Source organism: Crocuta crocuta, unplaced genomic scaffold, assembly GCF_008692635.1.
Source record: "Crocuta crocuta isolate KB4526 unplaced genomic scaffold, BGI_CrCroc_1.0 scaffold70, whole genome shotgun sequence".
In the NCBI taxonomy this organism is placed as follows: Eukaryota; Metazoa; Chordata; class Mammalia; order Carnivora; family Hyaenidae; genus Crocuta; species Crocuta crocuta.
Genome location: NW_027528417.1, coordinates 19,617,297 through 19,642,893, shown reverse-complemented (window position 1 = coordinate 19,642,893; position 25,597 = coordinate 19,617,297). Strand labels below are relative to the sequence as shown.

Genomic DNA, 25,597 nt, shown 5'->3' with positions numbered 1-25,597 from the left:
AAGGAGAATTTGGGGGCTGTGCTGAAAATACATGATACAACTGAAGCAGAGAGTTAATGTTACAACTGAACGCAGTTGCAAAGTGGCAGTTTGGAGGTATCAGCAATGAATTCCACATTTTCCTATAGGCTTCTATTTATTTGACTTTCAGGATCCACCAATCCTAATGGATACAAGTTAAAACAGAAGTAAACTAGAGAACTGTTAAAGAAAGGGCAGATTAAGTCCTTTCCAGACCGGCAGCCATGGTATTTTTCTAGCCTATGATTGTTTGGACAGACTCTTTCATACCGCCAGAAACCTGGATGGGCTAACACCCAATGCCCCGCCTGCTGGTATTGATTAATGACAGACCCGGCAGAGTGGAGCTCTGTACCAATTCAAAGAAAATCAATCAGTGCTTATTAGCCATAACAAATCAATAAAAACAATTAGCTGCAGAAATAATATTAACAACATGTCCCTGTTACCATCAGACGTAAGTTCCTAAGAACTCTGAAGCTTCCTACAGCACATATTATTTTATTGTTTTACTCCTGATTTTGTAGAATTTATGACCACGTGGTCCCTAAAGGTGTTCCCTGAAAGTGCAACGTCGGTGAGATTTCCAATCATTTTATACCCTGGCCTCAGAGTAACTATGTCTCCAAGCCTTTGAATATGTCTCCTGGTGGGGACTTGTAAGGTGCCTTTCCCCTATGAAGAGGCCATGTACTGTAGTAGAGACCACACTAGGCTCCAAATGCCAAACAGGATCTAGGTTCCAGTCTAGGCACATAACTAAGTCTGTATGGAAGGCAGTTCATGTTTCTGCGCTTTGGATTTCACACATATAAAGCAAAAAGCTGGGACTAGGTCGTCTCTTAGAACCCTCACAGCCCTTAAACTCTATAGTTCTCTAACATATTTGTGACTTTTCAACCTAAGAAAAGATCCAGGTCTATGAGTTACTGAATAAAATACCCATTTCATAGTGCTTTTAGTAAACGTTTACGCGGAAGATTGACAAATGATTTTTTCCCCTAAAAGATCCTAAATTTGACTTAGAGGAAATCAAGCTGAGATTTGGCATTGTGTTCTTGCATACAAACGCACCATTGTCTCACACTTAAACTTCGTTTCCTTTTCAGATCCAATTTAGAAATAATGTTTCACTCAAGATAAGGCTTGTGGTTTAGGAGATTCTGGCCTGGCTTGCCTCATTTTAAGAACTTCTATCATCTCTTTTCAAAACCTGAGGAGGACCTCATTTCCTGTTTGATAGTTCCTCATGCTTTGCCAGCCTCCGGGTCTTTAGGGAAGCTTGCCAAGAGTTCCCAACTGGGAAGGACAAGCTGAGTTCATCACAGAGAATGAGCTGGCACCACAGTTGCAGTGACTCACCAACCTGGTTGCCCACTTTGCGATGGCAAGAACCACACCATGTAGTTGAAAGACCTGTGCTTTTAGCGAAGTGCATTTGGATCGCATGGCAAAATCATCTCTGATCTTCCCTTTCACTGGCTGTTTTGAGAACAAGACAAAAAAGGAAATTACACCCTGAATTATATTTTGTTTCTTAAAAATTAAGATAAATTAACAGAGACTTGGCTTTTATGTTCATTCTGTTCTAAGAATTTTGTGGTGATTACAAAACGGTGAAAATAGGTCACAGCAAAATGAACATTCAAGATTAGGTTAAAACATACCTCTGAAATTTGAAATGAATCACTATTCATTTTTCGAGTGTCAGTTACTACATTTCTGTAATTCATAATTTTTTTTTCTTGGCTTAGAGTCAAGATGAGAAATAATATTTAGACCAAAGACATTATTTTGTTATATAGCCACTGCTTTTTAAGATGCGAATCCACTCTCCCCTCACCCATGCTTGATCATTTATGCGTTCTAATACGCTGTCTCTCTCTCTCTCTCTCTCTCTCTCTCTCTCACACACACACACAAACACACACACACACACCACCCAGATGCTGGAGAAAGCCCTTTCAAGACTTCTAGAACCTGGGTCATGTAAGAGGTAGATAGGAAAATTAAATGAGTTCCAGAGCTGTAGCAACACTGAGTCATTGATTTCTCTTTACATAGAGTCACTATATACTACACAGGTATTTTTCAAGACAAATATTGTTATGCTTAAGGAACATTACACTTCTAAATGATTACAATTGTCATCTGATTTCAAATCACATATAGGAGCCATCTAAAGTATTTTGTATTACAGTCTGTCACCAAAAAGCAACTAGTAAAGTTTTAAAATGTGCCTAGGTTTGCCCCGTGGGGAATTAAATTTTAATTTATAAGTCTTTCTACCATGGAACTTTAGCACAAGATAACATTTGATATTAACATGGAAGAATATTCTACGGCTTTTTTTTTTTTTTTAGCTTAAGTGGCATTGCTCTAAAATTAAGTACACATTGCATTTTTTCATCCCCGTGTTCTTTTGTTACACATAGAGTATTTTTACAATGTTGTTTTTAATGTACACATTATTTTTATTAAGTCACTAGGTAAAAGATAAAATATACGATAATGATAATAGTCCTTTGCTTTTCTCCTAATTTTATTATTTCAAGTTAAGCAAAAATGGACACTTTTCTTTCAGGAAAAGAAAATACTGAGTTTATTTTTGATGCAAAGATGAGTATTTAGTTACAGTATTTTTCCCCTCGTAGATTAGCATTTATGATGGATCTTATTTCAAAGCTGATTATTCTCAAAGAAAAGCAGAGAGATATTAGATATTCCAAGGAAATTACGTTGTTTTAAAAGTATTTTAATACATTATTCAAATTGTTGTCAGCTATTGGAAAGAAAAAAAAAAACGCAGTATCTGTTCCAAATGTGAAACTTTGGTGTTCGGAAGACTTTATAAATTCCAGTTGCTTTAGGAGAGAGGTAGAAATCAATATCAAAGGAGTACACAATTTAGAACACCCTCAATTTTTTTTTAACCTTAACTGTGATAAGCATCTCTGCAAGGTAGGTTTTAACATATTTTTTCCTAATTTTTCCCCTCCTTTCAGTAAGAAGGATAAGCTTTTAGAGTACCCAGTCACCGTGGTAACTGCCAAAAAAATTCTCCTGAAGTTTGAAGAGGTCAGCTAGCAGGGTCAACAGCTCTGGCCTCTCTCTGAGCTCGGTCTAGCATGCCCCGGCCTGTGGTTGGAGTGTCAGACCAGATCTGACCCTGGGAGGTGGACTATTCCGGCTCTGATATAAATTTTTTGAGTCAGTTCATGGCCTGGACTCTCCAGGTGGCCTCCAAAATCTATTTTGACCCCCTGACCCTGTCTCGCGGAGACATAGCATCCACCCTAAGTAAGGATTTAGCCAGGAATGACAGCTTTCCACTGAGTGTTATTGGGGACAGTATAAACAGTTTGGAAAGCAAGTAAGGAGGTGTGAGTGCTAGAAATCACTCAAAGCACATTTAAAACCAACTTCAAAAATCTTTCTTTGTAAAACAAAATTTAAGACATGTATTTGTTACATAATTTCTATGTGATTTGTAGAGTTTTTTCATCGAGGAAAATTTTTGAATATAAATACTCAATAAACCACACCTCTTTATCCTCTTATATACTTTGTTACAGATATGCAAATAAGATGGCCTGACTTGCAACAAAATAGGCACAGCAGAGGTGTAACATATACAGAAAGGGAAGCTAGTTATTAAAATACGTTGGTAGATAGAGAGTTTCTAGGACTGTAAATAGGAAATTATGTGCGTGTGCCTTTATATGTCTAAAATGAGAAAATTTGGAATCTTACAAAAACAACGATCTGGAATGAAGACACACCTGCAATGGGGGCCAAGTGCCTTGCAACTTTGTGAAGCAAATAGCCAGTATAACCATTTGGATACAAATGAGATTAAAAATTCTAAATGTGGAAAGTTAGATGTGAAAGCACAAAAGAAGAGAAAGCAAGAAATTAATAGTGTCTCTGAATTAACTACGTATGCTTAAGTTATCAAAAGCTTGGGAAATAAAAATAATGTATAGAGATCATCAGTGATTCTTTCTTTCTCCCCCCCCCCCTTTTTTTTTTCAGGATTCCACACTGAAAGCTTTATTTTCTCCAGGAAAGTAGATTTCTCTTTGAGAGTTCTAGCCTCTGAACTCAGTATGTAAATGTGGTCATCAAGCAAGACGGAGCTGCCAAACGGGAAGATTTTGAATGTTTCTCTCTCCTAAAACCTTTCCCCGTGTTCCTTCTTCCAGGGGCACTTCACTCAAAGTTTCCCCATTTCCCCAGCGCTGTTGAAAAAGGCCCCAAAGCAACATTGCAGGAGCTAAACCAATTGTACTGTGAAGTTGTCGAGCTGGCATTTCGTCTGAATCCTTTGTAAAAATTAGATTTTAAGTAGGGGTGAGTGTCCTTTTGGGAGAAGGGACAAGGGAGAGTCGAAGAAGAGGGGGAGGGCATGAGCAGTTTATATACATACATACTCTTTGTGTTTGAAGGCCTCTGTGTCTTGGCTTCTCACTATGTTAAATCCCTATTATAAAACTTATCTTCACAAAGCCTATTATAGTATTCTGAGAACAAATTGGACCATGAATAACTTAGTTGGAAGTGTAGATTATTTTCTACTCGGGGAAAGTTAGAGATGACAACAGCTTAACTAAAAGAATAGTGATTACTCTTAAATAGATGGATTTCAAAGTTTCACTCTTGATAAAGAGTGCCTTTGATATTTCCCCTCTTCAGACTCATGTTTCCACTTTCTTTGTATTAAGAATTGTCCTGGCGATTACACTGTCCACCTAATACAGCCTGACTCTAACTGTAGATCTTTTTCTTACAGGTTGCTAATCTGTCAGAGAGGTGAGCAGAAAGACACTCTACTTCTCACTGATTAAATATATGGTTCCAAAGTAGCACCCGTGCTTAGATGGCGAACTCCCTGTTAGAAATAACATCTTGCAGACATCAACATCTCTCAATTGGATAAAATTATTATTCAAATCGTAAATTTGTTTAATGCCCTGCAGCTGACAGAACACTTCTCGATTCGTAATTTTGTTTGATCCTTAGAGCGATGTTATGAAATAAACAAATAACGCTAATCTCACTGTACCAAGGAGGAAGCCGAGTCCCTCATACACTCACACTCACACTGAACCAGCTGATTAGTGACAGAATTGGGGTACCAACTCCGATTTTATAGCATCAAAGTGTTTTAACCGACCAGCCCATAGCAATAGGTGTTTAAATAGTTTTTGTGTTCTGTATCCCTAAAAATCAAGATTTTTGTATTAAAGAGCAAAGTTTTTTATATTTCACAGATACGGAAGTTAAAAAACCTGATGGAAGAAAAATCTATTCACTTAAAAGTAAATTTCATGAATTATTGTGTGTGTGTTTCAATCGTCTTTTGGAGTTGCAAGTCTTATTTTCTAAAAGCCAAAGCCCTATGTGAATTAAATAACTGCCTGCAATTTTCAAAATGTACTTGAAAACCATACATTGTTTCAAAATAGAAGATAACAAAAAATGAACCTTTAGAAACAGGTTCTGCCTATAAAGTATTTGAGAACATGGAACTGATTAAATTCTAGAGTGCTATGAGTGAGGTTTCTACAAGTGTTTTACTTTTTTTCACCTTCATTGAGATAAATTGACAAAATTGTAAGATATTTAAAGTATATATTATGATGATTTGATAAACATAAACGTTGTGAAATTTATTCCTTCTATCTAGTTAATTAACACATCTATCACATAACATCTCTCTCGCTCTCTCTGTCTTTGGTGATAACATTTAAGTTCTACTCTCTTAACAAATTTTAATTATTCATTATAATGTCATCAATTACAGTCACTGTGTTAACCATTAGATCCTCAGACCTTATTCATCTTATAGCTGAAAGTTTCTACCCTTTTACCAACCTCTTCCTAATTCTCTGACTCCCCAGTCCCTGGCCTCTAGTTTTTATAGACTGGTATCTGTCTTGTAACATCTTAGCAACTTGGATAAACAAAGTTGTATAGGGTTACTTTTGTTTTTCTTTGGTTTTTGCTCTTCATTTTAAAAATTTGCAAAATACTCTAGAAATAACAAATGAAAAGTTTAGTTAACTTGCTACTGATGTAATCTGTCTAAACAAACAGAAATCAAGAAATATAAAAGGATTATGCCCTGTGATTCTGCCTAGGTTTTTAATTATATTGTTTTTAATTATGTAATGAAGTCAGTGTGGAAATTATTTGTTTATTTCTTAAATTGTATACACTTAAATTAGTCATCTAATATATAAATAAATTAAGGTTTTTGTCTTTAAATTATGCTGGCAGCTAGGCAAATCCAGTCAAGCTTTTTGGGATTAGATCAAATGAAAAAGTGTCCAGAAGAGGCAAGGCAACAGTTCTGGTTGGATGTTGCACTTGTGAGCTTGTACCAGTAGTGACATATGCTATCACCTCTCTCTTTTGCTAAGGTTCCTCAGCTAAAGCATGACAGTAGACTGAGGATTGTTCATTTTGATTTGGAGATAGATGTTCAAGCCCCCAAATTCAAACTTCTCTACTAATTTGCCAATTAGGAAATGAAACAACAAGGACTCTCATATTAACACTAATATGTTTGTGTAGATGCCTTTTGCAATTTTTAGATTTGTTATTATATCCCCAATTTCATTTGTTTTGGCAATGTGTGTCTTTCACATCTACCACTGTCCCAAACATCTTTCCTTCCTTCCTTCTTCCCTCCTTCCTCCCCTCCCCTCCCTGCCTTCCTTCTTGTCTTCTCTCTTCTCCCTTCTTCCCTCTTTTCCTTCCTCCTCTTGTGTTACTCATCAGTTTTCAGGTAGTTTTGTTTTGAAATGTAGAGCAGCTTGGGCCTTAAGGGGCTTATCTAATGCAATCTCATACCAAACCAATGTGCTTGCACAAGACAACATTTACTTCAGTTAAACATATAACAAGTCAGAGAACCCTAAAGTATAGTGTCAACACTTCTCTGACAACCAAAATTCAACCCTGAGGGATCAACTTTTAATGTTATAGATTCTGGTAATTTTCCTCTTGTGCTGTCTTCCTATTTTTTTCTAAGTCATTTAAGCTATCAGTTTTCATGTAAGCTTCTCATGTTGCAAAAGAGGAAGATGAAAAAGGAGGAGAATTATTTGAGGAATCTGAAAAGAAATGTTGTCATATTTATATGTGAGTACATAGAAGCACCATGGAAAACATTGGAAAGCATAAATAAAGATCAGAGATTCCTCATTTTTCTTTTAAGTCATCCTTGCCCAATATACTGCGGTGGCAAAAATGTGTTTTCTTCCTTCCTTCCTTCCTTCCTTCCTTCCTTCCTTCCTTCCTCCCTCCCTCCCTCCCTCCCTTCTTTCTTTCTTTCCTTCTTTCTTCCTTTCTTTCTTCTCTCCCCCGCTCCCCGGACAGATTAATATAATTTTGGCAAAATGAAACTCTACTTAAAAAGGGACAAGATTTTTTTCTAGTGACATTTTTTAAGTAAGTCAACCAGGCATACATACACACATTCTCTATTCTTATGGATGAAATAGTATATATCCATTAGTAGAAAATCACAATGTATAGTGAAAATTTTAGTCAACTGTTTGAGTATTAGTTTCTATAATATCAGATTTCTGTCTCTTTCTCAGTATTGTGACTATATCTCATTTATTTGAGTGTTGATAGATACAGTTCATAATTAGGAGCCTAATTTACTAGAGAAACCAAGCATTTTCCCGTTTGTGTTGAATATTGTTAGGCACCTACTATCCATTGAATAATCATAACTGACTACCTCTATGACAAGTATAAGGCATTCTTCCATAGGGATGAAAAGACTAAATCCCTATCATCATGGAATTTTGTGCTAGGGCTTGGGAAAAAGTAGGGATTGGTGGGGCACCCGGCTGGCTCAGTCGGTGGAGCATGCCACTGTTGATCTTGGGGCTGTAACTTCAAGCCCCACATTGGGAGTAGGGAGTACTTAAAAATAAAATCTTAAAAAAAAAAGGAAGTAGGGATTAGAACCAGAAAGTACTAAAAAGCTCAAGATTTGGGCCCAACTATCCAGGAAAGAGGAATTGCCATGTACACAAATGTCTCTTCACAATAAGCCATGGTAAAGGTATGAACAAATGACTATGAAAATATGGAATAGTCTGGAAAAGCTTGTTGGAGAAAATAGAGATTGAAGAATGGGTAGGATTGTGGTAGACAGATATGGGGCTATATTCCAGATGGAAGGAAAAGGTAGATATGTGAGGTTGTACAGGGTACCATAGAAAATTATTCAATGGGTTTAAAATAAAGTTTCAAGAATAAGACAAAATGAGGCTGAATATTATCTATTTTAATAAACTGATTTATAGCCTTGCTCATCCAGGAAATAATGCTCTTGCAAGTGCCATGAAAACATTTACCAGTTATAAAACCATTTCTTTTAAAGGGAGTTAAGGGACACCTAGGGGACTCAGTCGGTTAAGCGTCTAGCTTCAGCTCAGGTCATGATTTCATAGTTGCGGGCTCAAGCCTCACATTGGGCTCTGTGCTGACATCTCAGACCCTGGACCCTGATTCAGATTCTGTCTCTCCCTCTCTCTGCCCCTTCCCCACTCATGCTCTGTCTCTCTCTCAAAAATAAAAGCATTAAAAAAAGTAAATAAAGTGAAATAAAATTCAGTGAAAAGGAATAAGTATGAAAAATTAGTGCTTCTCACACTAGATTATCCCTGGATCTGGGTACCTCTGTGTTCCTCAGTATCCTCATCTGGGTATCTATTTCTCATATTTACAAAATGACATCAAATATTAAAATGAAAACTCTTATGAAAATCAATCACCATTTTTCAAAGATATTTCATGGGTCACTTATATGCCACTTCTTCCCAGAGTCCTAATATAAAGTTACAAATAAACACTGCATCTTAAAATGTATTTTTTTAAAAATGTTTTTATTTATTTCTAGGAGAGAGAGAGAGAGAGACAGTGTGAGCAGGGGAGGGTCAGAGAGAGAGGGAGTCACAGACTGAAACAGGCTCCAGGCTCTGAGCTGGCAGTCAGCACAGAGCCCGACGCGGGGCTCGAACCCACGAACTGTGAGATCATGACCTAAGCGAAAGTCGGACGCTTAGCCGACTAAGCCACCCAGGCGCCCCTTAAAATGTATTTTTAAGTGAATGACTCTTCAGCCTAAGAGAAGAAAAAAATCATTTTTAAATTCTGCATTCAGAAGCTGTACATTCATGCTTATGCAAGTGAATGAAAGCTTAGAAATATATTTAAATATGTTTAAAAGCCCACAGAGATATTTTGCAATCAGGAAGTATCAGCAATTGTATGAACAACCTCAGAATCTTCAATAAAAAATGCTAAAAGGCAAAGAAGCAAGGAATAAAGGCACACTACATATACTCTAGACACATTAGAATCATTCAGTAATGATCAAAATAGTAAACTAATACAAATGTTTTCAGTGATGTAACGCGCAAGCCTCTAGGAATAGAATGTTGTAAGTGTCAATCTTCCTGATATGAATCCTCAAGCCAAGTGGAGACTAAATCCTAGAACTAAAGCTCTGAAATCAAGCTCAAGGAATATTTTACAGGGGGAAATGAGTTGAAATGTATACAACATCACATTAAAATGAAATATGAGACAAATAATATAGACAGATGCAAGGGTTTTCAAGGGTAAAAGAAACACACATTCTTATCTGTAGCTGGTTAATCAGGTTGGATAAAGCACTGGTTAGTTGTCCAGACCATATATTTAATTTCCACTTAACTTTTATCTACTACATAGCCTCAACTGTAGCCATGTCTTAACAGAAGTCTTTCACTGACAGTCTCCTTTCAGTCAGTAAACAATGCTTTTGAGTGATCAGAAGGGACAGGGCATTTTATAGGTGCTTTGGAAAGAAAAAAAGGTATTAAAATGAAAAGGAAAAGATGTTCTATCTCCTGCCCTCAAAGATACAAATATTCATATTTAAGGCTCTGCCTAAAGTAAATTATTGACATTTCAAGACCCACTTAAGGACCACTTGTTTGTAAAGCTTTTCCTTCATATTTACTATCACTGTATATCAGATACCCCCAGTACCATAATTCTAAACTTGATTATAGCACTGCAAACAATACAAAAGTTTATAGAAGCAGAGGTAAAAGAGGTGTGTAGAATAAGTAGAAGTGCCCATTGTCACTTCTCTGGAAGCATGTGTCCTTCCAGTTCTCAGAAAGATGTATGTGTCAATGTATGTGTGGAAAAAGATAGTTGGTAGCTAGATGATATGTAGATAGATGATGATAGATAATAGATAGATAGATAGATAGATAGATAGATAGATAGATAGACAGATAGACAGACAAACAGATAGATGGTAAGAGTTAAGAACATAGACTCTGGATCTATTCAGTTAAGGTTTGAGTCCCAGCTCTACAGCCTACTACATATATGATCTCAGTTTTCTCCTCTGTAAAAGTGTAATGACAGCAATACTATCTCATTGGGTTTTTGTAAGGATTAAGTGGATTTATATGTGAACTGCTTAGAGTAGTGGTTGGTACATATATAGCATTTTATAAGGGTTAGCTACTCTTATTATTATGAATATACATATCTACTAATATTTTTTTTAACAAATGAAATTTTATTCTGTGTATTTTTTTACTTCATAGTATGTCAAGAGGAAGGTACTTGTAACAGGGACACCTATTTCACTCTTTGTAACTGCTGCCTAATATCCCATAGTAGGGATGGGTCAGATATTCTTTAACCACTCTGTTGATGGTCATTTAGCTATTTGCAGGTGTTTCTGCTTCAAAGCAACGGCTAATACCACAACCTTGAATATAAAACAAAGGATGCAGAAGGGGTGGGCATATAATCCAAGAAGTTCAGAGCAGTTTGGTAAATCGCATAAGGTCGTATGACTAGGAAGTGACAGAGTTCAGGAGAGAACTGTAACACAGTTGCACCTCAAATTTTCTCATGTTGTGCAGAATAGCTTCACAAATACAGTGATCCTTATAAGAAGACATTAAAAAAAAAAAAGATATTTCTTTCTGAAATAAAGACCAGGCAACCACAAGGTAATGTGCTGCCAAAATGGGTGTGAGAGGTATAAAGGAATGTACTAACAGATCCAATAAAATACTACAGGTGGCAATGTCCTAGATACTAAAGAGATTATTAAAATTATGACACCAATCTTAAATATTTAAATGGCTTGAGATCAGGATAAATAAAACATGATGGTAGGAGCTTAGTAGAGAGGATGACTTGCTACTTGACCACTTGGGAGAATCGTATTTGAAAAACTGCCACATTTGACTTCTAGTCTTCCCAGATGATACATCTCCATTAACTCTGATTCCATTAAGAGTGATACCTGTACCCCCACACCCAAACTCCATAACCTATTGTATTTTCCAAGTAATATTAAGATAATGCAACTTCATCAATACATTAACACAAATACATATACAAGCCAATAAAATGATTTTAAGTTACTGTGATCTTCGAACATACGTCCTGTTCATAATACAATGAAGTCTCAGCCAAGTACAGTCCTCGGTCTTTCAAACAAGAGCCTGTGCTACAGTGACTTGAAAATAATGCAGGGCTTATTGTGGGAATGCTCTTCTGATAACTCACGTTTTTGGAATACCTGGCTGGCTCAGTCGGTTGAGCCTATGACTCTTAATCTCAGGGTGGTGAGTTCGAGGCCCATGTTGTGTGTAGAGATTACTTATAAATAACATCCTAAAAGACAAAAGTAATCCACGCTTCTAATTCCAGCAATATCTGACATCTAAGAACAGAGAACTGATTTGTCTAATCTGTGCGTATATGTGCTGCTGGTCTTCATATGCTCCCAACATTGGGAGGGCATGATACAAAGACTGGAAGATTTAACTTCAGACTTTTTTTCTCTGCTAGGTCCCACCATGACATTACGCCTGAGGCAAAGCACTTGCCCAACTTGAAATTTCCTCTTTGTATAAGAGGGGTAGTATAAAATATGTAGATTCATTTGGTTGATGTTTATGAGAAAGTTTGAAGAAGCCCTGGAGATGCAAATTGTCCTATTTTACTGCAATGAGATAAACGCCAAAATTTAGAAACGCAAATGACATACTGTAACTTTAAAGCAGAGAATGGGGAAAAGAAACGAAACGCCCAGGTTTTCCCCAGATCTATTTCTTAGATAGCATTGTCAGTGTATTTATCAGTCTGTTTACCTTCTCTGCCTCTGTTTCTGAGTTATGATAACATGTAAGGAGCTTACAAAAATACTTATCAAAATCAGTTGGACACAGTGCAGCAATTTAACTCCTAATGACAGCCACCTCTAACTATGAATGACATATAATAAATTATGTTTGAACTGGATTTTCAGCTGCAGATCTGTATTCTGCCACCCAGACAGGCCTATAAAGTTGCACTTGTGGCCTTAATCCCACTTGGATGTGTGCCCTACTGCCTCTACTTTCCATCACTCTGGTGCTTTAGTCTTCTTGAATAAGTGAACAATCTTTGTTTCTGTACCTTATTAGGCCAAAGACCATAACAGCTAGTGATGGCATCGGCAAGCCCTGCGGGCAGGATTCTCTGCAGACCCGGCCAACCTCCAACAAACCCCTTTTTATACTCCTGTTTCTAGGAAGAATTATGATGGCAGTGCCCTGCTGTTGATCAGTCAAATCTGTGGTAGGCCTAGAGATAAGTCCTGTAAGTGTGGTGTACTGTAAAACAGCGGCTCCCATTCATTAGTAGCTTGTGTGTAATAAACCACCAAAAAAGGGGGGTGGGGTGGGGCGGCAGCTGCAGTGTGCAAGAGCAAACAACGCATCTCATTCTTGGGAGCCAAAACTTTGTCATTTGCTACTGGGCAGCCTGCTGGCACTGACATTCTTTCTGATAACATAGTAGTGCCCTATCTATATTTATAGTTTGACTGTGAACCCAAGAGAGTCGATTTGGTAACTGTGTACATATATTATAACAGATTGCTAGTAAGGAAGACCTGAAAATAAAATCAAACTGACTCTGGCACGCAAAATTGCCGGGTTAAAGGGACATTGTCCTTTACCAACTGATAACCTGAAAAACATTTATGTTAGCCATTGTTTTGTGGTACTGGCTTTACAAGGATCATGCTTCAAAAGATAACCAGCTAACATGCACACAGTGGAAATATTCCTTAGGAATGAATTACGTCTCTTTGGTGGTACCTTTTTCAGACATAAAAATGTTCACGGAATAGAAGGGTTTTTGGAGGGGGGCATGCTTGGGATCTTTTTTTTTTCTAATTAAGAATAATCTATAAAAGTGTAAGCTAAATTTTATTTCTTGGCTACGAAGTATCTAAAAAACACCAACTTTGCACTACCACTACAAATTACTTGTCTGCCTAAACCAAAACGTAGGAAGCAATTTAATTGCGAAAAGAAGACAATATACCTGTTGAGGAAAAAAAAGAAAACAGTCTTAATAGACCCTTTTCATTCAGGATGGGTTAACCTAATAAAAGGGAAACACACTTGAATTTGCTCACCACTGCTTAATGAGAAGATGAAAAATGCTGCCATTTCTGTGATAAACTCTTTCTTTTTACATCCAAAGCAGGTGCGTGGCATTGTGATATCAACACTGTACTTGTTCCTCATCAGCCCCCCACCGTGCTTCCACATGGGAATGGAATACTGTACATTCTAAGCATTTTTTCCTTTACCAGGACTCAGGGTCAGAAGAGTGGCCGTGGCAGAGTGGAAGGCTTGCCAGTTGTTTGGAATTCTTGCAGGTGTTTGAAAAGCAAAGGATTCTTTTCAGGGGCACATCTGCATTTGTCATATGCCATTTGCACTAAAGCCTGTGGTGTTTTTGTTTGTTGGTTTGACAGATTGACATGTAATGGCCAGGACCATCGGTGGCTGATCCCAACAAAGTCATTCTAATAGCTGGAGTTCTCTAGAAATCAACAGGCCTGAATTACCCACGATTTTTCTCTGCCCTTCAAAGGAAAATGTGTGTTGTTCTAATGCTCTTTTGGCTTTCTGTTTGCTTTCAGGATATTTTTTTGGTTACATTGTTTTAAACGCTAAGTGTAGATGAAATAGGGATTTCTATAGGATAATAATATCTACAAAGAGTTTTCAAAGCCAATCAGTGCTTAAAATTTACTTAACAATTTTTAAAGAGGGGCGCCTGGGTGGCTCAGTCGGTTAAGCATCCGACTTTGGCTCAGGTCATGATCTCACGGTTCATGGGTTCAAGCCCCGGGTCGGGCTCTGTACTGACAGTTCAGAGCCTGGAGCCTGTTTCAGATTCTGTGTATCCCTCTCTCTCTGACCCTCCCCTGCTCGTGCTCTGTCTCTCTCAGAAATAAATAAAACATTTAAAAAATTTTTTAAAAAATTTTAAAGAGATTTGCGGCATTTAAATAAATATTGGGATGTCATAAGATTTAAAAAATTAAGAGAACACCTCTGTGTCAGTGATGAATAAGGGAACTTAATAGAGGCAAAGTTGCAACTTTTTACACTTTTTAATGTTTTTAAACACTAAAATAAAATTCTCACTTTAAGTTATTTTTGAGGGGGGCCTGGGTGGCTCAGTCGGTTAAGCGTCCGACTTTGGCTCAGGTCATGATCTCACGGTTCGTGGGTTCGAGCCCCGCGTCGGGTTCTGTGCTGACAGCTCAGAGCCTGGAGCCTGCTTCAGATTCTGTGCCTCCCTCTTTCTCTGCCCCTCCCCTGCTCGTGCTCTGTCTCTCTCTCTCAAAAATAAGTAAAACATTTTAAAAAGTTATTTTTGAAACCTCTTTTCCCTTTTCCTATCGGTGAATAATATACCTGAATTTATATAGAAGCATGTGTCTTAATGATCATGTTACCACCAAGCCAAGTAAATATGTGTGAAAACAAACCTTAGTATGGTGTCTTTTGTTGACAGTGCTAAATTAGAAATCCTTATTAACATGCTCCAGACATAGGTAGTGGCTCACAGAATTAAGAGTTCAAAGCTCACGCTTCATGTATTAACTTCATCGTTGAAGTAAGTTTCTGAATTTTATTGTGCTGTGATAGGCCTTTACCCCGTCACCACCGAAGACATGAAAATAACAAAGGAATACCAAGTGTTAATTAAGCACATGCAAAATGTCACGGACAGGTCCCTAATACCACTTTACAGTTACGGCACTGACCTAGCCGTCTCCTGAACTTATATTTCCCCTCACCTACGTAATACCGCGGTACTGGAGCGAACCACTCCTTTTGACAAAGAGTCTCAGTGTGGGTGTCTTATTCGGCAGGACAGTGTTGGTGCCACAGGCCTGTATGCAAACTCCAGTCTCCATGGTGCCCTGCACTGGAGAGAGAGGAAAGACAGAACAAAACAGAACTGTTCCAGGCCTGGTAGTAGCTGGTTCCGAAGCGGCCAAGGGCGCTTAGAAACAGCACATTGCCATGGTCTAGGTGGAAGGTTAGTATTAAAAAACCAAAGCCGCTAGGTTAACAGTGAAATGGAAACATGGCAGCTGCTTTCCCCCTTATACAGACAGGTTATGTTCTGGATATTGGAACATTTTGAGTAAGATTAACTTCATTTACTAATTTTAAAAAAACCTTCTGAAATAAGGATTCCTTTCCTATCACCTCCATAGGAACTTCGGCTAAAAGAAGTAGGGATTAAACATACTTGGGTTTTTACTGTTTGCAGTTAGGTTGCCAGAGTTAATGAAGAAGGAGAAGAAGACGGAGAAGAAGACGGAGAAGAAGAAGAAGAAGAAGAAGAAGAAGAAGAAGAAGAAGAAGAAAAGACTGATCAGTTACATTCAAATTTTAGATAAACAATAAACNTCTCTCTCTCGCTCTCTCTCTCCTAGAAATAAATAAAACATTTTAAAAAAATAACAACAATTGTTCAGTATAATATTGCATGGGACATACGTATACTAAAAAAATATTTGTTGTTCACCTGATATTCAGATGAAACTGAATCCTGTTTATAACAATTTGTTTAATGACAAATTCATGGCCAGAAGCCTCATGGTTTGAATTCTCTTGGGATTCTCCCTCTCTCTCTCTCTCTCTCTCTCTCTCTCTCTCCACTTCCTCTGTTCACATAGTCTCGGTCTCAAAATAAATAACATTTTTAAAAAGGCATATGAAACTGGGTGTTATATGGAAACCAACTTGACAATAAACTATAAAAAAAAGCATATGAAAAGCTTATACTCACTAGCAAATGTTAAATGAAAGACTTTATTATTTATTTATTTATTTATTTAATAAAAATTTTATAAATGTTTATTTATTTTTGAGAGAGAGAGAAAGAGTGTGTGCGAGTGGAGGAGGGGCAGAGAGAGAGAGAGAGACATAGCATCTGAAACAGGCTGGAGGCTCAGAGCTGTTAGCACAGAGCCTGACACAGGCTGGAACTCTGGAACGGAGAGATCATGACCTGAGCTAAAGTCGGATGCTCAACTGACTGAGCCACCCAGGTGCCCCTTATTTATTTATTAAAAAAAAATTTGATAGAGGTAGAAAGAGCAAGCAGAGAAGGAGGAGAGAGAGAGGAAGAGAGAGAATTCCAAGCAGGCTCTGCACTGTCATCGAAGAGCCCGATGTGGTGCTTGAGCTCATGAACCGCGAGATCATGACCTGAGCCAAAGTCAGGAGTCGGATGATAACCGACTGAACAACCCAGGCTCCCCTAAATGAAAAACTTTAAAAAGAAAAAGGAATAATTTCTGTTACCTATTTAGAGTGATGGGATTCACCATAATAGCTGTTATGATTGGGTACCTGCCCAAATATAACCAGGTGGTTTCCATTTATTATTTTATTTAATCCTCTCAGCCAGAGGAGGCAGATGATAACCACATTTTGCAGATGAGAAAACTGAGGCCCACAAGTATTATGTAATTTTCCCTGAGCTAGAGAATTAGGATTGGAAACCAGGTCTGTGAGCTTCCACAGTTGGGACTCTTCTTTTCAACTGCAGTAACTTGTTAAATGTGCAACTTCCTTAAAGTCACAAATAGCGGTGTAATCTGCTAAGTACAAGGCATATTAAACCACGTCATACTGCTTGTCATCTTTCTCTGTATGTGTCCTCTCTTTGTTGCTAGTTTCCTTTTTTTAAAAATTTTTAAAATGTTTTTTAAATTTATTTTTGAGAGTCAGAGAGAGACAGCGCAAGCAGAGGAGGGTCAGAAAGAGAGAAAGATACAGAATCTGAAACAGGCTCCAGGCTCTGACCTAGCTGTCAGCACAGAGCCTGATGGGGGGCTCGAACCCATGAACCATGAGATCATGACCTGAGCTGAAGTCGGACGCTCACTGACTGAGACACCCAGGTGCCCCTCTTTCTTGCTAGTTTCCAAGACAGAGTCAGGAACTCGTGTTTCTTAGTACCTTCCCTTAGACAAGCAGTCACATGATTTTGTAATGTCACATTAAAATGTCATTTTTTTAAAGACAGTTTGTCTTTGGATTGAACAAGTGTGTTTTTGTAATTATTCAAAACGTAAAGCATAGTATCACAGTAACCCTCACTTGGTCAACAACCTCTGACTCTGTCCATTGTCTGTATATTGTGTTGTTGCATTTCCAAAGTTTTCTTGCTTTAGAAACTACTCACAGACTTGAACAAAGACTTTTCCCTTGCCCAGATCGCTTCAGCTCCTTACCCTTCCTTGCCTTAAGTGGGTCGCGGCCTTAAAGTATTGAATTTTAGGCTCTTCTCCCCCTAGAAATACTTCAGCCTCTGGTTTACCTTTGCCTGCGGTGCCCTGTATGATGTAAATACTATTTTACAATGACGCCCCTCCCCCTAGCCCATCCATGGCTCTTTGATATTACTTAGAAGGTGATTACATAGCTCCATTTATTTCTTTGAATGCATAGGTTTCATGGTCATTAAAACAATCACAGACTCATCAGCTCTCCCCATGCTTAAATAAGATCAATACAAACCAGAACAAGAGGCTTCTTCACTCCTCCGGTTCACCAAGATTTCTCTTTTCCTTCTTTCACTGCCCTTCTCTCTCTACTGTAACCCCTATCCTTCTTCCCTGCCCTCAAACTGGGCAGAAAGGAGACTGCAAAAATTTCTCATAGTTTTTTCTGTAATGAGTCACAGCATTTATTCGCTTGTTTTCCAAGACACGGTGAAGCTTTGCCTTCATGCAAACTGCCAGAAGCAGCTGTAGCAATTTTGGCGTTTCGGGGGGGTGAGGGGGGAGTGCTGGCCCTGCTTTCAAAACCAATGCGGCAATGAAATGGTTAATAGGATGAGTAAAGGCTATTTTTAAGTCTGGCTCCCCTCTCTGATGCACTCTTGAAAATTCACCCTGTACTGCAGAAATCCTAAATTGCAGTGCCCTGCACCCCACTGAAACTCTTCAGTCTGCTGTAAGTAAGCCTCAGCATGGGCAAGATTGGGGGTGAACAGCTGGAGGAGGGGCTCAAGCCCTGGGCCTTTGTAATGGAGGGGCGAAACACTGAGATCCTGCAGAGAAGGAACACAGAAACCCTCAAGGCACAGAGAAATAGACCCAGACAAAAGCCCCGTTACATGGTTGCAAATCACCCCACTGCTGTTATTTTATTTATTGTGGTCTGCAGGAGGATTGTTTTCTCTTTGCAAAATTTTTAAGCTTCATGGGCTTTTCTCCTCCACAACGGCGGTCACTTATACCACAGTGCCACATAGAGACAGTCTTCACCTTCAGTTTTCTTAAAGAAGGGGTGGGGGGAGGATCTTGCCTAGTCAGGATGCAAACAGACGTAGAATGAAATCGATGAATTTCCAGTCTTCCAGTTCTTTTCCAGGGATAAAAGATTGAAATACTGTGTATTTGAAATATGGGCTTATATTGGTTCTACTGGCGTAGATTTTGGTCCATGTTTTTCGGGCTTTATTTGATTATTTTTCTTAAAGATGACATCTGCATTCATGCTTTTGGACTTGGGTTTATTTAGATGTGGGAAGGAAAGGCAAGGCAACTAAAACTTTTGTATTGCACCAATTAGAGATACACAAATGAAGAAATATTTTTCCCCAGTAAAAAAGAGGGTTTTTTCCAGTTTCAGAATGGTTAGAAAGAAATACCATCCTGTCACTATGGCCAGACATATGCTGTGAGTTTGAGGGTTTCTTTCATTGGAGGGTTATGAGAGGAGGAAGTCTGACAGAAACAATTATTTTAAAATCTGAAGGGAGAAAACGGAGTGCAATTCTCTTTTGAACAAGTTTCGTGGAGTATTTGTAAAAAGGGGCTTTGCCTCACTGCAGAGGGAGGGAGAGAGGGTCCTTGCAAGAAAAAGCAGCTTCCTTCTCCGTATAGAAAGATGTGGCTGACTTTGGTAAACATTTCTCTACAATTGAGCCAGAGCTGCAAGCGACGCCTCGGGGTAGCTGGGGAGGAGTGAGCGTCACTTCTCGGTAACCAGAGCAGCAGAAGGCTCTTCTACTTAGATGGCCTTTATTGTCACGACTGGGAAGTTAAAAGAGGCACTTGCAATGAGTGTGCTCAATTTAAGAAAAATAAAAAAAGTGAAATTTTCCTATGACAAATCCATGGAGGTATTTACAAGGTGTTTGAGCAGGTAATTAGCACCCAAACCAGGTTTCAGGAAATAGTTCTGGTCACCTCAAATGAAGAATATATAATGAGCTGAAGAGCTTGATTTTCAATGGATGATTTACCCAGGACAATAGGCCAAACAGAACCGCGTAAAGGGTTTACAAATGGTAACTTGAGAAGCAGTAGGCTTCCTTCCCCGGGAGCTTAATTCTGTCCCCTTCTTCTACTCCCTTGTCCCTACTCTTCAGCCTCTCTTCTTCCATCACTTCTACAAAATACGCACCATAACTTTTCTCGAAAAGTTGAATGTAGTCCTTAAAAAAAAAAATCTGTCAAAGAAACATGGAGAGGATACAAAAATAAAAATATACAGAGTGAAATTTGCCTGTTGGCCTCTAGACCTGACTAATTCTGGTCTATTTCAGGCTGAAACTTTTGAGGCTGCATTTTAGCTGACTTGCTGAGGGACATTGTAGAGTCTTCCCTTATTGGTTTCTTGCACCGGATAACAAGTGATGCTGAAAAGATAACCTATTCGCTTCCAAGGCTGTTCCAGAAGACTGACAACACTGAGACCTGAAGATGACCACATGAAGAGTAGTTCAACGTCTCTTAACTGACAACATGACATGATTTTGTTGATTTAAGAAAGGCCGCTTTTACCCATAGGCACTATGGTTTGCTATGCTACAAGCATTAATAGTTCTAGTAAAATAACATGCTCTGCCACAGGAATTCTGGAACAACATGAATCATAGAAGTTACCTTTCACCTACTGAGCCTCTTGTGTATAGAAAGATAGATCTTACTTTATTATAATGTCTGCATGATTCTTAGGCTCTCCCTGACCCCCCCATTGCCTCAGGTACACATTTAAAACTCAAAGAAGGTAAACTAGAAATCATCTTATAGACTAGGAAGTAGGGTCAGAAAGTTCAAATTACTGCCCAAGGTCACCTACTATTGCAGCATGGACCAAAATCAAGATTTCCTAATTTCTAATTTTGACTGTTTTTTCCAGGGCATTCGACAATCTTCCCTATGCAGTTAATAATATACGAGAGCTGCCTAAGAATACCAATTTCTACTGAGGCATGCTCTCTGTCATTAAGTGTTCCAGCAAACTGTTAATTAAGATTGTTTTGAGCTGTTTACCAATTTAGGTGATGTCAGATACTTCTCTTGGATTCTGTTAGCCTCTTGGGATGGCAGAAAATTCTGTTGATTCTGTTGCCTGCGGTTTGGCCATCTGTTCTAAATCATGATTGTGGCTGCCATTTGGAAATCCATAATCTGACACCGTTACCAGAATTGTGCGTTTAAAATGCACTAGGCTCTTTGTGAGTCACAAGCCCTTCATGAGCTCCCCTTAATTTTACAGGATGTCCACAGAGAGTGCTAACATTTAAATTTGAAGGGTATAGTGAAGAAGTTCCACTCCTGTTCTCTTCCCCTGGCATCTTGTTAAAGAGGTCTGAGATACAAAATAAAACACTGGATGGTGCAGTGTGATGGCCCAGCACAGAATGGCCAGGAAAGGTCAGAAATAGGAATGAAATCATAGGTATTTCAGTCAGACTTACAAAGTTCTCCAGCAAGGCATGCTGGGTACTCGTCTGGGGAAAGGATCAGCATGATTCAATGTGCATAGAAGACTTTCAGGAAGTATTCTGTCTTAAAATAAATGTTTCCTGGGGGCACTTGGGTGGCTCAATTGGTTAAGCATCTGGCTTCGGCCTGGTCGGTCATCATTTCATGGTATGAGTGTGAGCTCGAGTCAGCCACATCCATGCTGACATCACTAAGTCTGCTTAAGATTCTCTCTCTCTCTCTTTCTCTCTGCTCCTCCTCCCTTGCACTCTCTCTCTCTCTCTCAAAAAAATAAATAAATAAACCTTAAAAAAAGTTTTGTGAAAAAAATAAATGCTTACTTTAAAAATATCTAGACATCACAGTTTGCACTTTCTAGAATTGATTCTTAGTACCTTAATGTTCCTAATACCCTTTATCATTCAACCTAATGATTATGCCCTTAAGGACTAAAATATCTTCTGAAATACTGAGTTAATACACAAAAAACACATAGAACCGTGCCTGGTACATGGTAAGTGTTCTGTAAGTGTTTGCCATTATTATCCATTTGTTCATGTATCATGTACTGGGTGCTGATTCTAGTAACTGGAGACTCACTAAAGGTGAGGGTCATGGGTCCTGCCCACAAGGAGTTTACAGTCACCTGAAGGAAACAGATAAGCAGCTTATAGCAGAGAAATACCTGGAACAGTATACAGAAGATGTAGCGGAAACAGTTAGGAGGGGCAAGCAGATTTCCTGGCCCTACCCCAGACTTGCTGAATCCCAACATTAGGTGGTGGAGCCCAGAAATCTGTATTTTCAAAAAGCTTCTCAGGCAATTCCAAAGCAGCCTGGGGTGTTTGCCTAATCTAAATTAGGCTGGAGGAAAATTTCTGGGAGAGCCTTTCTAGAGAGGTTGATATTAGAATTGGAATCTGAAAGAGTGAAAGGTTTCCTAGGCTGAGGGAAAACTGCTCAAAGAAAGGTACGAAGGAGCTTCTCTCGTCTGGAGACCTGCTGGTAGATGGGTCTGGTTAGAGTGAAGGCCTTGTGGAAAAGGGTTATACAAGTAGGTTGGCCATATATATCTCTACTCAGGACACTTGTGAGAATGAAAGGAGGTGTGATTAATAGTCTGTGGGGGAATAGGTGTCCTCTACAGGAGTTGATGCGAGGGTGCACACTGGAGCTCCGAAGAGATCTCAAGGGTCCTTCAGAGCAGAGCTTTTGCGATTTGCCCAGAATGACAGCAACCATTGAAGAGTGGGGCAGACTGGTGACAAGATCAGATCTATGCTTTAGAGTTTTTCCTGCCGTGTTGCCTTTGGCATATGCCTTTGGTTCTAAGTGAAATTGCCAATGTTAAAGAATAGTTCATGTTTATACAATTTCTTTGAATTTGTCATTTACAATTATTCTTTAAAAACATTTTTTAAGTTTATTTACTTGAGAGAGACAGAGGCAACATGAGTTGGGGAGGCGCAGAGAGATAGGGAGAGAGAGAATCCCAAGCAGGCTCTGAGCTGCCAGCACAGAGTCCGATGCAGGGCTCAAACCCATGAAACTGTGAGATGATGACCTGAGCGGAAACCAAGAGCCCAATGATTAGCCAGCTGAGCCACCCAAACGTCCTTACAGTTATTCTTTATAAGGATCCTGATGGTAATGCTGAAAATGCACTTAACAATTACAATCAGATGTAAAGGTGACAGTCTGAGAAATCTACAGTGATAGCTAATAACTGGTTGTTTCATTTACATAACAATATCCATATTAACTCATTCTTTGTTTATTAAACACCTACTATTTATCATTCATTCCTTTAGGTACTGGAGAAATAGAGTAAACAGGTAGATGAGGTCCCTGTCTTTATGAAGCTTATATTACAGCAGAAGAGATAGACAATAACTAAGTAAATATGTAGTATAATTTAAGGTATTGTTAATTGTAGAGGAAAAGATCCAATCACAATAAGAGGCTAAAGGATTGGAGAGTAACTAGTAGTCAGGGAGATGGTATCCAAAATTAATTTGGATAGAGACAGCCTCCTTGAATGGTACTGTATGCATCAGGGGGTGAGCCAGGTGACCACCTAAGGTTCATGTGTTTCAAGCAGAGGGAAGAGGAAGTGCAAAGGTCCTGAGGTAGGAACAAGTTTGGTGAGTTGGAAGAACAGAAAGAAGAACCTCAAATTGTTTTCTGATCAGGTCACTCCAAACTCCATGCCCTCGTCTACCAGGCTTCCTGTGATCTGGCCTTTACCTATCCACACCTCCTATCTGAGTCTCACAGTTTGGGAGGGAGCTCTGGCGTGCAGGTGGAGGGTCCTTGAGAAGAGTGAGGGAATCTTGGTACCTCAGCTTTCCTTGACCTTAGTCTCCTGACTCTAATTCTGGCAGCACTTTTTTCTTTCGAGAAAAAGGAAAGAATTCTAATCTACTAGCAGAGTGCTTTGTGAAAGTCATTTATTGAAGCCTTATACCAGCCCTATGGGATTAGCAATATTGTCACCATTTTGTAGGTGAGGAAGCAAACTCAAAGAGGTCAAATAACTTTTCCATGGTTATATTCTATTAAACAGTGATTTCAGGTCTTTTTGCCACAAAAGGTCTTTCAATGCATGAAGCCACAAGTCATATTAAGTAGGACATACCGCTGGTACACTACAAGGCTTTTCTGGATAGCGGCTCCAAGACACAGTTTGTAGAATAGCACTTTTCTGCCCATGAAGAAATCTCAAAGACTAGGATATAAACCTTGTATAGAGCATAGTACCCCATCTCCCCCCACCAAAGAAGTTCACAATGAACAAGAAAGCCAGATTTTAATTCTGGTTCTGCGACTAATTAGGTCTGTGACCTTGGGGTGCCCCTTTGTTCATCTGAGTCCAGTTTTCACGTCTGCAAAATGGGTGCTATAATTTAAGTCTAGCTCATGTACGTGTGAAAGTGCTTTGAAGTGGAAAATGATACACACATAAAAGGAATTACAACCTTATTGTAAATATATTTGGCCAATAAAAAAATATGCCCTAGTGAATGATGGGTTCAATTTCTGAGGTTTGGAATATTAAAACACACACAAACGCACATAACTATTGGAGTGATAAATAACTAAACTGCTCTCCGGTTGCTAGTTATTTTCACCCTTCATTCTTTTTCATTCTTGAACTTTAAAGTCTATACAGAAAGGCAGATGGCTTGCCTGGAGCATGAGTTGCTGCGAGGGTACGGGAGACAATGGCCAAGAAAAAACTAAGAGGGCGAAAGTCCAGGAATGTATTCTGTATAGCCAGCCAAAGAAACTGTAAGACTAAAAACAAAGCAAAACCAGTTCCCACTAATCTCAAGAAGATAAACATTGTGAGCAATGAAGAAGTTAGCAGAATGAAGAAGTTTATCTACAAAATAAAGCTTTTGTAGATCTACAAAAGGAACTTCCACATTTCTCCAAAGGCCTTTCCCCAGAACCTCTGGAGAAACAGCTGATTCCTCAGCAGTAACATGAAAATGAACCAGTTAGGGGTGCCTGGGTGGCTCAGTCAGTTGGGCATCCAACTTTGGCTCACATCATGGTCTCCATGGTCTCGCGACTCATGGGTTTGAGTTCTGCATGGGGCTGTCTGCTCTCAGAGCACACAGCCCGCTTCGGAGCCTCTGTCCCCCTTTCTCTCTGCCCCTCCCCTGCTCACGCACTCTCCTCTCAGAAATAAATAAACTTTAACAACAACAATAACAACAAAAAAAAGAAAGAAAGAAAATAAACCAGTTAATGTTGATGAAATGACAAGATTAACGGCTCAACTGTGATACTGTATGGATACACCAAATACAGCAAAAAGAGCAATAAATTCAATACTTTGTACAATTTTTAAAAAATAAATAAAGTCTATATAGAAAGGATAAGGAGCTGTTTAGGTCACTGCCAAGTGAGATTAACTGTGGGGTGCCTTCACTGTAGGCAGTAGAAAAAGGATAATTATTTCTAGAAACTAAAAAAAAGGCAAAGAGAAGGAAATGCAGGAGAATGGGGGCCAGGTAAGAATGAAAAATTTCTTTCTTTTTTTTTTTTTAAATTTATTTCTGAGAGAGAGAGACAGCATGAACAGGGGAGGGTCAGAGAGAGAGGGAGACACAGAATCCGAAACAGGCTCCAGGCTCTGAGCTGGCAGTCAGCACAGAGCCCAACGCGGGGCTTGAACCCATGAACCGTGAGATCATGACCTGAGCCGAAGTCGGACGCCCAACCGACCCAGCCACCCAGGTGCCCCAAGAACGAAAAATTTCTTTTTATCTAGGGCCATTTGGACTTCTGTGGAGTGACCCAATTTTAATTAGCTGGTTTTGACCAATTGTTTTCTCATCTATAGTCAGAGGTAGGTGCAGAATAGAAGAACTCAACTCCGTAAACACTGTTAGTATCCTAAGGAGCTGTCCATTAGGC

The 25,597-nt window shown here is 39.0% G+C and overlaps 1 long non-coding RNA gene and 1 pseudogene across 2 annotated transcripts in view; both read left to right on the top strand.

Moving 5' to 3' along the window:
• LOC144223647 (uncharacterized) overlaps positions 1-6,195 on the top strand; it is a 122,327-nt gene extending 116,132 nt beyond the window's left edge. For both annotated transcript variants that reach the window (XR_013332770.1, XR_013332769.1), the window contains one exon: positions 4,227-6,195. This is a non-coding gene — a long non-coding RNA (uncharacterized LOC144223647). The remainder of the gene's footprint in view (positions 1-4,226) is intronic.
• Positions 6,196-24,393: 18,198 nt separating this feature from the next.
• Positions 24,394-24,963, top strand: LOC144223758 (ribosomal biogenesis factor-like; annotated as a pseudogene).
• The last annotated feature ends 634 nt before the right edge of the window (positions 24,964-25,597 follow it).